The sequence below is a fragment of the Xenopus laevis genome, chromosome 3L (genome assembly GCF_017654675.1).
Source record: "Xenopus laevis strain J_2021 chromosome 3L, Xenopus_laevis_v10.1, whole genome shotgun sequence".
Lineage (NCBI taxonomy): Eukaryota > Metazoa > Chordata > Amphibia > Anura > Pipidae > Xenopus > Xenopus laevis.
The window spans coordinates 137874782-137888314 of NC_054375.1; the positions used below are offsets into that span (position 1 = coordinate 137874782).

Below are 13533 nucleotides of genomic sequence, written 5' to 3' on the forward strand. Positions count from 1 at the left end.
CTAATTCTAGCCCGCTCTGCTTTCGAAATTGTAGCATGGACGGCTCTATGTTACATATTTGGTGGCAATGTAGGCAGGCGTTCGGATTCTGGTCCAGGATATTTACGTTAATTGATTCGATTATGGGAATCAAACTTCGAAAAGATCCTTACTGCTTAATACAAATATTCCAATTTCAAACAAATATCATAGTAAACGTATACAATTTATCTTTACAGCAGCGAAACAGACCATTGCTGCATCCTGGAAAAAGTGTTCAATTCCCATAATTATGTTCCGGCTCAAAATGAACTGGTTTATGATAAATGAGAGAATGTTGAGTGTTACTGCAGATAAATATGATGTCTACACCAATATCTGGACGCCTTGGATATTATATACCAGGTTATGATGCAAATATCTGGCAGGAGCTTTATGGTTTATTTAATTGTTTTGGTTTTTTTTCGTTTTTTTTTCTGATTGCAAGATTGTAACAAAGGACAAGGTTAGATAGTATTGAAACCTACAAGATGAAACTTTGTGTAGTCATAAGCACTGAATTAGGAGCAATACTGTATCTTTATAATAAACACGGAAACTGTTATTTAAGATTTTTAGTTTAATCTTTATTGATATGCAATTTCCAAAGTCAGAATGTTTTGATTTATGCTGTATAGTTGAGAGAAATGATGGAAACTAAAGTTTTTTCTTGGCCCTCTGGGTACTTGAATGTGATGACATTGTCCTCCTCTGCGTAGGAGAATATTCATTTTCTGAAAATAGAAATATATGTAAAAACCGGATATGACGAAAGTTAATGCTGTATTGTTATCTAATAAAAAGTTTTAAAATAAAAAGTGCCTGAGCAACTTTCAGACAAACATGTAAATAGCTGCACGGAGCCCAAGAGCAGATGGCACCCAAATTGTTAAATGCTGATGCCCTGGATTGCATTGTGCTTCCATCCGGCTCCAGACAGAGAGAGACTATTGGCAATGGCAGCAAACAGAACAGCAGCGGCTGCCTAGAGTGAGTGCTGGGACCTACTGTCTGTCCCACTGGAGTAACTTTAATTGCAGTGTTGGAATGAAGAGGCACTTCTGTAATTCACAGTGTTGGAATGAAGAGGCACTTCTGTAGTTCACAGTATCTTCAAGAGAGAGCAGGTATCAGCAGAGGCCCTTGGCTCATGGGATTACAATTCATACAGGCAACGTGAGGCAAGCTTGGCCTTCCTCTCCTGCTCCTTCCTTTACAGCACTCTTCCTCCTTAATTTTTAAGTTACCTTGTTGCAGGTCACTGAGGAGAGTGGAGCAGTGCAAGCTGTGTGCAGCCATCATCTGGAACCAAGGAGCACAGTCTACAAGGTATTAACTTCTAAATAACAGAGCTTTTCTCTGGTCTGTATCTCAGTTTATAGGAGGGATCCCCGGTGTATTTCCCATTTATACAATAGGGATTTTCTCTGGTCTGTATCTCAGTTTATAGGAGGGATCCCCGGTGTATCTCCCATTTATACAATAAGACTTTTCTCTGGTCTGTATCTCAGTTTATAGGAGGGATCCCCTGTGTATATCCTATTTATACAATCGGGATTTTCTCTGTATCTCAGTTTATAGGAGGGATCCCCTGTGTATTTCCCATTTATACAATAAGACTTTTCTCTGGTCTGTATCTCAGTTTATAGGAGGAATCCAAAGTGTATATCGAATTTATACAATAAGACTTTTCTCTGGTCTGTATGTCAGTTTATAGGAGGGATCCCCGTGTACACCAGGTAAAAATCTGGTGGGTCCCAGTCGTCATAGACCCTGCCGACCCAGACCTGCACCCTTCTGCTGCCCACACGGCCAGCACTCCTCTCTGATCTCACCCTCCTCTGGCCCCAATCGAGAGAACAGGTACATGCAGGGGACAGAGAGGGGCTGCAGCTGGGGCAGGGGGCTCAGAATGGGGGGTGGGGAACCATGTGTCAAAAGTCCCAGTGGGCCTCTGACCCTTCAGTCCAATGCTGCTGAAGTCCATGAATTCACATCAGTCTCTCTCTGCGTTTCTCTCCCCCTCCCTCTTGCACTCTTTCTGGTATTTGCTGACTGCACAATGTTACCTTCCATCCAGACCACTACAAAAACTGGGTTGTGTTTTTCTTCTTTGACATCACTCTCACATTTTTTTAGATAATCTATAAGATTAGACATTTTACAGTTACTCTTGTTGTATGTAAAATTGAAATGCCTCTATAACTACATGCTGTGGGACATTGTTGTGGAGGAGCTTGATTTTATCTGTTGCAATCTAACCCTAATGGCATAGGGGAACAGCACAGAGCTGACCCATTAAAGGTCTCGGGCTAAACCACTGTAGTTCAAAACAGCTTTTGCTTGACACAGAGACGCATCTTATCACAGACGCGCAGCCCATGCTCTAATTAATCAGCCTTTTCAATAATTAAACCTTAAAAATAGGTGAATGTAAAATTGATGAGGGTACTATTCTAAGCACTTTTGCATTGTACATTCATTTATTTATATTTCATTCCAAGATATTAAAGGATACATGTCCTGTTAATATGAATGAAATTTGTTACAACAGCGCCACCTGCTGGTCATTTTCCCACCAGTCTGACCACCAAGTAGTCAAGGAAGTTGTCAGAAGAGGCTGCTCTGATGTTTTTCTGCTTAGGAAAGATTTGAGAAAGGTTTCTAATTTTTTTCCTAATTAATTTGCTATGGGCCCATAAACATCTAATTATGGCACTGTTAGCCATATTTGTATACATATTATGGGCACAAATTAAAGGGGTGGTTCACCTTTCAGGTAACTTTTATTATTTTATAGAATGGCCATTTCTAAGCAACTTTTCAATTGGTTTTGGTTATTTATTTCTTATAGTTTTATAATTATTTGCCTTTTTCTTCTGACTCTTTGCAGCTTTCAAATGGGCGTCGCTGACCCCTTATAAAAAGCAAATGCTCTGTAAGGCTATAAATGTATTGTTATTGCTAATTTGTATTGTTCATCTTTCTATTCAGGCCTCTCCTATTCATATTCCAGTCTTTTATTCAAATCAGTGCATGGTTGCTAGGGGAATTTGAACCATAGCAACAACATTTCTGCAATTACAAACTGGAGAGCTGCTGAATAAAAGGCTAAATAACTCAAAAAACACAAATAATAAAAAATGAAAACCAATTGCTAATTGTCTCAGAATATCACTCTCTACGTCATACTAAAAGTTATTTCAAATGTGAACCACCCCTTTAATGTTAAAGGGGTTGTCCACCTTTACATTAACTTCTAGTATGGGGTAGAGAAGGATATTCTCAGACAATCTGCTATTGGTTTTCATTTTTATTATTTGTGATTTTTCAGTTTGTTAGCTTTATATTCAGCAGCTCTCCAGTTTGCAATTTCAGCAATCTGGTTGCTAGGGTCCAAATTACTCTAGCAACCATGCACTGATTTGAATAAGAGACTGGAATATGAATAGGAGAGGCCTGAATAGACAGAAGCAATAAAAATGTGTAGCTTTACAGAGTATTTATTTTTTAGATGGGGTCCGTGACCCCCTCCCATTCGAAAGCTGGAAAGAGTCAGAAGAAGGCAAATAATTCAAAAACTAATAAAAAAAAAGGAACAATAAAACTATAAAAAAAAGTTTAGAATTACTAATTCTATAACATACTAAAAGTTAACTTAAAGGTGAACCTTTAATACTGGCTGCTCTCTCATGCACACTTGGTCACACATCTTGTACACAAACCGTCAATTTAGACCTATAAATAAATAAGAAGAGTCTAAAGGGAATTGGCTTAGGCCACTGGGGTCCTCTGGTATTTAAGCAGACAAGCACTGGAAGCTTTTGATGCTGGGCAAGGTGGCAGAAGTTCAATATAATACACATAATATCAACGGCTATTGTGATACTAAACTCTATAGTTAGTATAGATATGGGTATATAGAATTTAATTAAAAGTAGGGAGGGGTGTGTATATGGATGCTGGGTTTTCATTTGGAGGGGTTGAACTTGATTGACTTTGTCTTTTTTCAACCCGATTTAACTATGTAACTATAAAAGTATATGTTGTCTTATGTTTGTAGGGAAGCCGCATTCAAAATAATCTGCAGTCTGGCCCTGATCAATAACAAATGAGGGAAGACTAAATCATCTGCTGCAGTGGATGATGCTCTTTCTCTGTAAAGGATGGGGGACTAGATATGCTCTGCAGGTGTGGAAAGGACTATGCCCTACAAGGAAGGGAAGAGACAGTCAGGACTGGGTGGGATGGGGCACAAAAAAATAAATATATTATATAATAAAGGTCTGAAAATGTAAACAAGAGCTGCAAGGGCCTTCTGATGATTTTCAGGTAAGGTGTAGGCTATGCATGGCATTGGGACAGGTATGAAAATGCTCTGCAAGAAGAAAGGGGCTGATGGATGTACTGCAAACAAGGAGAAGTAAAGTAATGCTGTGCAAGTGGTAAGGGGATCTGGGCATCAGCAAGAAAGGTGATAAAGACGGGAGGGCATACAGTGGCTCTGCAGACAGGCAAGGATAAAGATGCTCTGAAAGTAACTCGTGGTGTTCTGCAGGTAGGCATGAAGGCATGTGCTGATTGGCTGCAGGCAGGGAGGGGATGATGATGATGCTGTGCAGTCAGGGAGGGAGGGGACCAGCCGTCTCTCGGGGATGCTGAGGATTAATGGTTGCTATGGCGACGGGAGGCAGGAGCAGCAGCTGATGCTGACACTGACAGTCCAGCACGGAATCCCACGGTATTAAACGGGGAATGTGGGGGAGGGCCTGGGCAGGGTTGGGAGTGTGGGTAAACTGGGAGGTGTGAAGGGGAAAGGGGCAAAAGGGAGGAGGAGGAGGAATTGTGGCTGCATATAGTGACTGCGTAACAGAGAGCTGGGCCTGCTCATTATGTAGGTATATGATGGAGGTGTGTGTGTGTGGGGGGGACATAGGGTCAGTGGGAGGAAGACTGCCTGCAAGGGTATGCTACTGCCTGTGAGCCTGGCCTTGTCTGTTTTCAGCCTTATTACATTGCACCCTAACTGTCACCTGCTTGCTGCATAATCTCACTGAATGGAAACCAGTGGAGCACTCTGTAACTGCATGTCATTACTTGCTCTAACATTCACAGCTTCTCCACCTATTCAGCTACCAATCTGTATATTTCATATATATATACATTTCATAACAAGGGGCTATGGATGAGCATTTACTGTTGTGTATAATGAGTAGCCTGTTCTTTGCACACAAGCAGGAGGTCCATGCAGTGCAGAAAAGCAGAATAGAACAACAGAAGGGGGGCCGCACTCCATTTCTTATCTGTGTGGTTTTCCACGTGAGCGGTATGGAATGGAACATGTGCCCAGTGTTATTTGTATGCAGCAGTCATGTGGCATGTGTGTGTAGGTGTGACTGCAAGATGGCAGGTGATGTGTTGCCTAGGAAACCAGGGTAACCTATAGTCTTGTTCGTGAACATGTGAGGGTTACCAGCTCATCCCAATCCTTAGAAATAGTCACATGTACGGATAATCTGTATAGTGGGGAGCGCGGGTGAGAGTGATGAGGGGGAATCCAGAAAATTACATTTCCTCCCAAGCCAGATAAGGTGGCAGATTCTCAGGATAAAGTGCAAATCAATGGTGCTAGTAATTATCATGTGTCAGGGAGACTGATATTTACAAGCTTGTAGGGAATAGAGAGGTGACAGGATCATTAAACCGATTAAATGGATGCCTGACATGTGGAGCAATGGGGAAGAATATGTTAATGTTCCATGCAGCATAGTGTGTGCAGGCACAGGCAATCTGGCCATTTCCAGATGTTGTTGAACTATAACTTCCATTGACTTCCTGACTCACCTGTGCTATTGGCTGGGTTCTGCTTCCATAGCATGGACTGGAATTATAGAATGATACAATGTGGGGCTTGAAGTGTCCACAACAGTTGTAGGGCTGCAGTCTCTGACATCATCATGGCATTGTAATGTGTTTTATTGTTCCCTAACCATGTATGCGCTACTTTATAATTCACATTTCAGTCTCACTGTGCTTAACAGTCATGTGCTCTGTAATGTTATATGTCAATATTATATACTGGTTACTACAGAGTGCAGTATAGGAGGAATTCTATCATACTTACCGTGATTCCCCTTTCCTGGCCATCCCCCTAGTCAGCATTAACTGACGGGTATCCCCTCCCACTGACAGATGTGTCCCCTAGCAGAGTTTAAAGCCCCACCTACCTACTTCCTCCCTGTCTCTGTAAAAAGCTCTAAGATTCGGGAGGGAATGCTGACTAGGGGGATGGCCAGGAAAGGGGAATCACGGTAAGTATGATAGAATTCCTCCTTTCCCTGGCCATCCCCCGTCAGCATTAACTGACGGGTAATACCCAAGCAATGAAACAAGGGGTGGGAGAATCAAACAGTTTACTTAGAATTCAGTACTGCTTGAATAACTTTACGACCAAAATCAGCTCTTTTGGTTAGCCTGACATCTAAACGATAATGTTTAACAAAAGTATTAGGACTAGCCCAGGTAGCTGCCCTGCAAATGGCATCTGTAGGTGCTCCTGCTTCTGCCGCCCAAGACGTCGCCATACCTCTGGTTGAATGGGGCCTGACCCCCTCAGGTACTTCTTGCCCTTTTAGCGAGTAAGCCTTCTTGATCATAGTAATGATCCATCTACGAATCGTGGAAATCGAAGCTGCTTGACCCTTGTTAGCTCCACAAGGGATAATGAACATTCTTTCAGACTTCCTAAAGGGTCTTGTAGAGGTCAGATACCTCTCCAAACATCTCTTTATATCCAGAACTTCAGGAATATCCTTCTCCTGATCTGAATTTCTGTCAATGGCTGGAAGACATATCGGTTCATTTAGGTGAAATTCAGACACCACCTTCGGCAGAAATGATAAACTTGGTCTGAGTGTCACTCCCTGATCACTGAAAACTGTGTAAGGAGGGTTAGCCATCAGAGCTTGCAGTTCGGAGACTCTTCGACCTGAAGCTATAGCCACCAAAAATACCGACTTCAGAGTTAAATCCCACATGGATATATTCTCTTCAGGAATGAAAGGAGATATTGAAAAAGCTTCCAGCACAAGCGGCAAATCCCAAGAGGGAGCGAGCTCCTTAACTGGTGGTCTAATTCTTACTGCAGCCTTGAAAAAGCGAACTATCAAAGGATTGCTGGCAAACTGAACTCCCAAAATTGCTGAAAGTGCAGATACCTGAACTCTAAGGGTACTAGTGCTGAGGCCCTTATCCAAACCCAACTGAAGGAACTCCAACACTTGAATCACCTCTGGGTTTTCAGGATTGAATCCTTCCTTCGTAGCCCAAGAAGAAAAAACACTCCAAATCCTATCGTATTTTAAAGAAGTGCTATTCTTCCGAGATTTAGACAAAGTATTTATAAGGGATTCCGAACAGCCCTCTTCCCTCAGCCTGTTGAGCTGAGTCTCCATGCCGCTAGCTTTAGTTGTTGAGGAGCAGGATGAAGAAATTGACCCTGGAACAGAAGGTCTGGTTTGTAAGGGAGTCTCATTGGTTTGTCCACAGCCAACCTCCTTAACAACGGATACCAAGGCCTTCTCGGCCAATCCGGTAGGACTGCGACAACTTCGATCCGGGACCTCAAAATCTTCTTCAAAACCTTGAAGATCATTGCGAATGGGGGAAATACGTAAGCCCAAAGGTTGTTCCAACTGTGGGCAAATGCATCCGTCGCCCACGCTTCCCTGCATGGAACTCTGGAGAAGAAGATTGGAAGTTTGTGATTGTTCACAGAGGCCATGAGATCCAGATCGGGTCTCCCCCATCTTCCCAATATCTTCCGAAAAACCTGGCTGTTGAGGCTCCATTCTCCAGGATCTACTTGCTTGCGACTCAACCAGTCCGCCTCCGCAGAGAGAAAAAGAAGACAGGGAGGAAGTAGGTAGGTGGGGCTTTAAACTCTGCTAGGGGACACATCTGTCAGTGGGAGGGGATACCCGTCAGTTAATGCTGACGGGGGATGGCCAGGGAAAATAGTTCTATTAAAATATATGGTGTTCCGTTCACATAAGAAACTATATACGTTGGCAGCTATAATCTATATGGCGTCCCACAAACAGAAAGTTTGCTTTTTTATACTCTAGCTTTATTGTAATGAGGATAGTTATTGGATAATTCCTGTATCAAGAGTTAATTATTGAGTGATACTCATAGCAGCCAATCAGAAGTTTGCTTTCTGTAGTTTTATTTTATTGAGGCAAAGTTGTGGGTAGTACCCATAGCAACCAATCAGCAGTTTCCTTTCTGTAGTCTTACTGTGATACAGCTAATTATTAGGTAATATCTATAGCAACCAATCAGCAGTTTGCTTTTTGTAGTCTTACTGTGATATGGCTAAATATTGGGTAATATCTATAGCAACCAATCAGCATTTGCTTTCTGTAGTCTTACTGTGATACAGCTAATTATTAGGTAAAATCTATAGCAACCAATCAACATTTGCTTTCTGTTGTCTCACTCTGATACAGCTAATTATTAGGTAATATCTATAGCAATCAATCAGCTGTTTGCTTTTTGTAGTCTTACTGTGATATGGCTAAATATTGGGTAATATCTATAGCAACCAATCAGCATTTGCTTTCTGTAGTCTTACTGTGATACAGCTAATTATTAGGTAAAATCTATAGCAACCAATCAACATTTGCTTTCTGTTGTCTCACTCTGATACAGCTAATTATTAGGTAATATCTATAGCAACCAATCAGCTGTTTGCTTTCTATAGTCTTACTGTGATACGGCTAATTATTGGGTAATATCTATAGCAAACAATCAGCAGTTTTATTTCTATAGTTTTACTGTAATAAGGCCAATTAGTGATTATTTGCAACTGATGCATACTAATATATATGTTATTTGAGTTCTGAGACCTGTATAAAGCAATGTGACTTATGGCTCTGCATACAAAAACTGCTTTTTGCTCATTAAAAATGTACAATTTCTAATAAATTATGACTGATGGAATAACGGTTCTCCAGAGAGACATTATCTACAATTTGTGAAGCCCTGAAGGTCTGAGGATATCATCACTCGTATGGTGTAAATTTTACATGTTATGGAACTTGAAAGCAGTATGTCTGGCTGTTTCTAGTCTCTGCACATCTGGTCCTGACTCCTGAAACAGTGTAGGAGTCAGATGATTAACAGACCGGCAGGAGAACTGACTTCAGCTACATTGTTTCAGGAGTCAGAAGCAGGCAACAGGATAAATGGATGAACCAGCACTGTTTTCAATTGCAATTACATTTGCAAATATATGTTTATATGAATGAATGTATATTGTAAAGTTTGGGGGTTAACATCCCCTTTAACAGAGTACCCTACGACATGACTACAAATACCCTTATAGGTCCGGCAGAACTGTTACACATCTGCATACTCAATTGCACCTTTAGTAAGCCACGCACTGCCTGAGTATTTATCCAGCTGGAGCAGTGATATTTTGCATGGAGTGATATATATTTGTTACAATGTGCTTCTCTCATTTGTTAGATATTTGTGCCTGTCTGATCCTAAACACATGCAAAACAGACAGTGAGGCAAGCTAAAGTTCTAGGCCTGTAGAACTGACACTTTGAGGCTTTGGGCTGGACAGGAAAGTCCTCTCCCTATGCTGGAATGTACTGCACCTCATTTCTGGCTCCAGCTGTAATACTCATCACACTCATCATCCCAGGCACTGTCTGTCCACTTCCTTCTCTCTATTTATTTCCCCTCTCTCCTTTTATATTGATTGATTCATAACTCTCTGCACTTCTTACTGTCTCCTGCCTCCCATATCCATTCTGCCCCCACTGACCTCTGCTTTCCTTTCCCTAACTGGCAGCCTTCTTACCATTCTCTTGGGTTTGTCTCCTCCACCGTCCTTTTGAGGTCTGCACTTACCCAATGAGCTAATCTCTCTTTATATATTTCCCTTGGTATCTCCACTAGCTCGGGCTCTTCGATCCCTCTGCTTTTAGCTTGGTTCCTTTCTCTCCCTTCCCCTATCATCTTACCTTTGTCCTATCCCTTGTCTCCTGTCCTTTTTCCTCTCAAGTACATCTACAGGCAAGTCTCCTAACCCCAACACCTAACTTCTCCCCACCCATCTCTTATTCTCATTTGTCTCTTCTCTTTCACTATTCCAGCCTGCCTCCACCCTAAACCTGCCCTACTCCTCTCTCTGGTATTCATTCCATATCTTCTACTATGTTTCTCCTCCTATCCAATCCCAGTTTATACTTGTAGCCCTGCCTTTTGTGTCTGTGTAATCTCGTTGGTTTATCACTTCATGAATTACTTCTTTCTCTCTGTCTCTTCTCCTGATCACCACCCCCTACACCTTCATTTCTGTCCTTCACCTGCTTGCTTCAGTCCTACTCCTCTCTCCTTCCTCTCTAGTACTGGTCTTCTCTTTCCTCTCTCACTAACACTTTTATCCTGCTTTTCTATCTATGTAGAATTACACTTCTCTAATCTGCCTTTAACCTTTCCAGTTAACCTACCATTTATTTCTCTTATTCTAACCATTCTCCATATCTGCCTGATCCCTTCTCAGATTGGTTCTCCTAGTTTCTCTTGTTCATATAAAGCCTGCTTAATTATTTTGTTTCTCCCCTTAAATCTCCACCCCTATATTTCCTTCATTTACTATTACTCCTTTCCCTCTGCTATAACAAAGCACTTCTAGTTCCCCCCTTTGTCTATTTAGTGCATCTTCTCTCATTTTGGCTTCTTGCAGCTTATGAACCTTCCCTGTATCTCTATTTGCCCACTCGTTCTTTCTCCCAGATTATGCTCCCATTCTGACCTCTTTTCCAACTTCTTTTTTTAATTCCTTCCATTTTCCCATCTTTCTTTCTTCTTTTGAATTATTTCCATGTGTAGAATTAATTTCCTTCCATCCTGATGTCTATCCCTTACTTCTCCTCTCATCTATTAAATAAGAGTCTTTTGTGGTTTCATGTATTGCCATTCTTAATAAGACCAGTGTTTTGCATAGCGTTGATCCTGTGTGCAGGGAGGGGCAGTGTAGCAGAGTGACTGGCTGAATTATCCCATTCCAGCAGCGAGGCAGCAGCAGCACATGTAGAGAGAGACACAGCACCTTCACAAGAGCCCACACCACCTGCCTGAGGTGCATTACCCCCAGTGTGGGTGTTTGACTAATGTTACCAGAAAGAGAGGAATCCAAACTGCAGGACTGAGGTGCAGGGGCAAGTTTCTGTGTATGTGTCGGGGGTCATTGCACATGGTGACTGTATATGTTGCATCTGTGCGTGTGTGTGTGTATGTGTACTGTACTGGCAGAATCTTGGAATGGGGCACATCAGAGGAACAGAAGAGATGTAAGGAGGCAGCTGTGTGTTTGGGTTGAGAGAACAGACAAGGGAATTATATGTCTCATGTCATGGAGTGTTTATGTTTGGGGCTTTACAGTAAAGGACAGAAGTTGGTGAAATATTTGATGAGGAAAAACACAGAGGTAAATTAGAGTGAGATTTGGGGGGAATGGTTATGGCTACTGTGGATAACCCTGGCACTACAGAGAGAGGACAAATGGTGATATTTGGGTTCAGCACTTGTCTTGTAATAAATATTCTTGGAAATATACTTGGCTGACTGGATTGGCAATGTATTCCTATATCTGTAATTTAATAGAACTTTGGTCAAATGGTGGCCCATAATATTAATAATAATTGCCTGAACTCAGAAAAGTCCGAAACCCATTCTATAAAAACAAGAGAGAGAGAGGGCTGTTGTATGGAGACAGGGCCATATTAATAGGGGGCTGACAGTGGACTGACACAATTATGTGGGTGCTATAGAGGAACAGAAGAGGTGTCTATAAAGTGGCAAGTTTTTTATAGATATGGGGAAACGGTACAAACTGGAGGAACCTTCATGGCACTATATTAGATGTACTGCCCTTTAAACTTGCTTATATAGACTCTTTAACTGAAACTTACTGAAGTGCAACTTCCAAAGCTGGATTGGGGCACAAGTGGATGGTTCTGGCACCTTCCTACCAATAAAACAGAAAAGGGGTAGCCACCTGCAGTATAAAACAATTGTGTGTTTATTTTGTGTAGTTAAACTTGACACCAGTTGACACTGTTACTAAAGTGAAATTCCCAGGGATGGTGGGAAGTGTAGTTCAGTGACAGTTTGGAATCCCCGCTGTACCTAGCAATGTAGATAGTGTGATGTCCCTGTGCATGGTTGTTTTTATCTTGTTATTCCTCCTCTGTCCTTGAAACATATGAGCTCATTACACATGTTTTTAACCACACGCCTAGGGTTGCCACCTTTTTTGGAAAAAAATACTGGCCTTCCTGTATATTTAGATGTTTTTCCTATTAATAACATTGGGGTCAAGCGTCATTTTTTACTGGTCAGGCCGGTAAAATACTGGCCAGTTGGCAACTCTACACATGCCGTAATGTCACTGAAGGGGGTAACCTGCTGTATCTCAACTCCCTCCTGCAGAGCCTCGGTTTATTCATAAAGCCTTGCCCCAATAATCTCTCCCCAGCCAGATGTGTCATCATAAAACTCATTTAACCCCCTCCTTGATCTGGGCTCCATGTCTCCATTAGCCCCCCCCCCCCCCGCAAGAGATATGGTCCCGCCATTGCTTTTCCACTTCACATGTCAAAGATGGGCTGGGTTGATTGTTGCTATGGTGATGTGCCGGACTGGGTGGGGTGCAAACTGCTTGTGTGTGGTGATAAGGGAAACATACAGTATGTCCATGAGCACGTGTCAGCCATAAATCCTCACAGACATGTTTATCCTGTTTATATAATCGGACTTTCCCTTGCTGTGCATATCAGTTTTTAGTCAGAACACATATTTTTAATATTGCTTCTAATGTCTCTCTCGGTGTGTCCAGTCTATAAAATGTGACCATTCTGTTTCCATCTTACTGGGTCTTTGCCCTTCTATTGCTTATCTCTCCCACCAGCGCAGCAGCCAGTATAGGGCATTAGGAAGCTGCGTCTGTATCTTGCACCATCCCAGCTCCGGGACAGGAACCAGCGGTGACCCAGGAAGTGGGTGCTGTAAAGGAACAGGGAGAAGGGTGGGAGTGAAAGGCACCTGGAGGTCACTCAGTCCAATGGGTGGTACTCTACCTATGCACTCTTCTCTCCCTGTGCCTTGTACTCATTGTTTCCTTTCCTTGCTATGTTTTCCTATTACAGCCTTTGTCTTACTGCCTGTTTCTTTGAATATTCCCCAGAACATGTTTGTGAAGATTCTCATTCATCCAGGCAGGTCATGATATATTTGTAGTAAAAAGTCAAATCAACTGGACTTTTAGCAAGTGAGGGAATACAGGGTTATGGAAGATATCTCATAGTACAAGTTGATCCAGGGACTGGTCCGATTGCCATTTGGGCTATTTTTTCCCCTCTGAGGCAAATTGGAGAGGCTTCAAATGGGGATTTTTGCCTTCTGCTGGATCACCTACCAGTAGGGTTGCCACCTTTT

At 42.1% G+C, this 13533-nt stretch overlaps 1 protein-coding gene across 8 annotated transcripts in view; it reads left to right on the top strand.

The window, feature by feature from the left end:
- Positions 1-4652: 4652 nt before the first annotated feature.
- The window catches only part of dmtn.L (dematin actin binding protein L homeolog), a 28463-nt gene continuing 19582 nt past the window's right edge, over positions 4653-13533 (top strand). For 2 of the 8 annotated variants that reach the window (XM_018250936.2, XM_018250937.2), the window contains exon 1: positions 4653-4759. The gene's annotated coding sequence lies outside the window, so the exon portion shown is untranslated. 8 annotated transcript variants of the gene reach the window in all.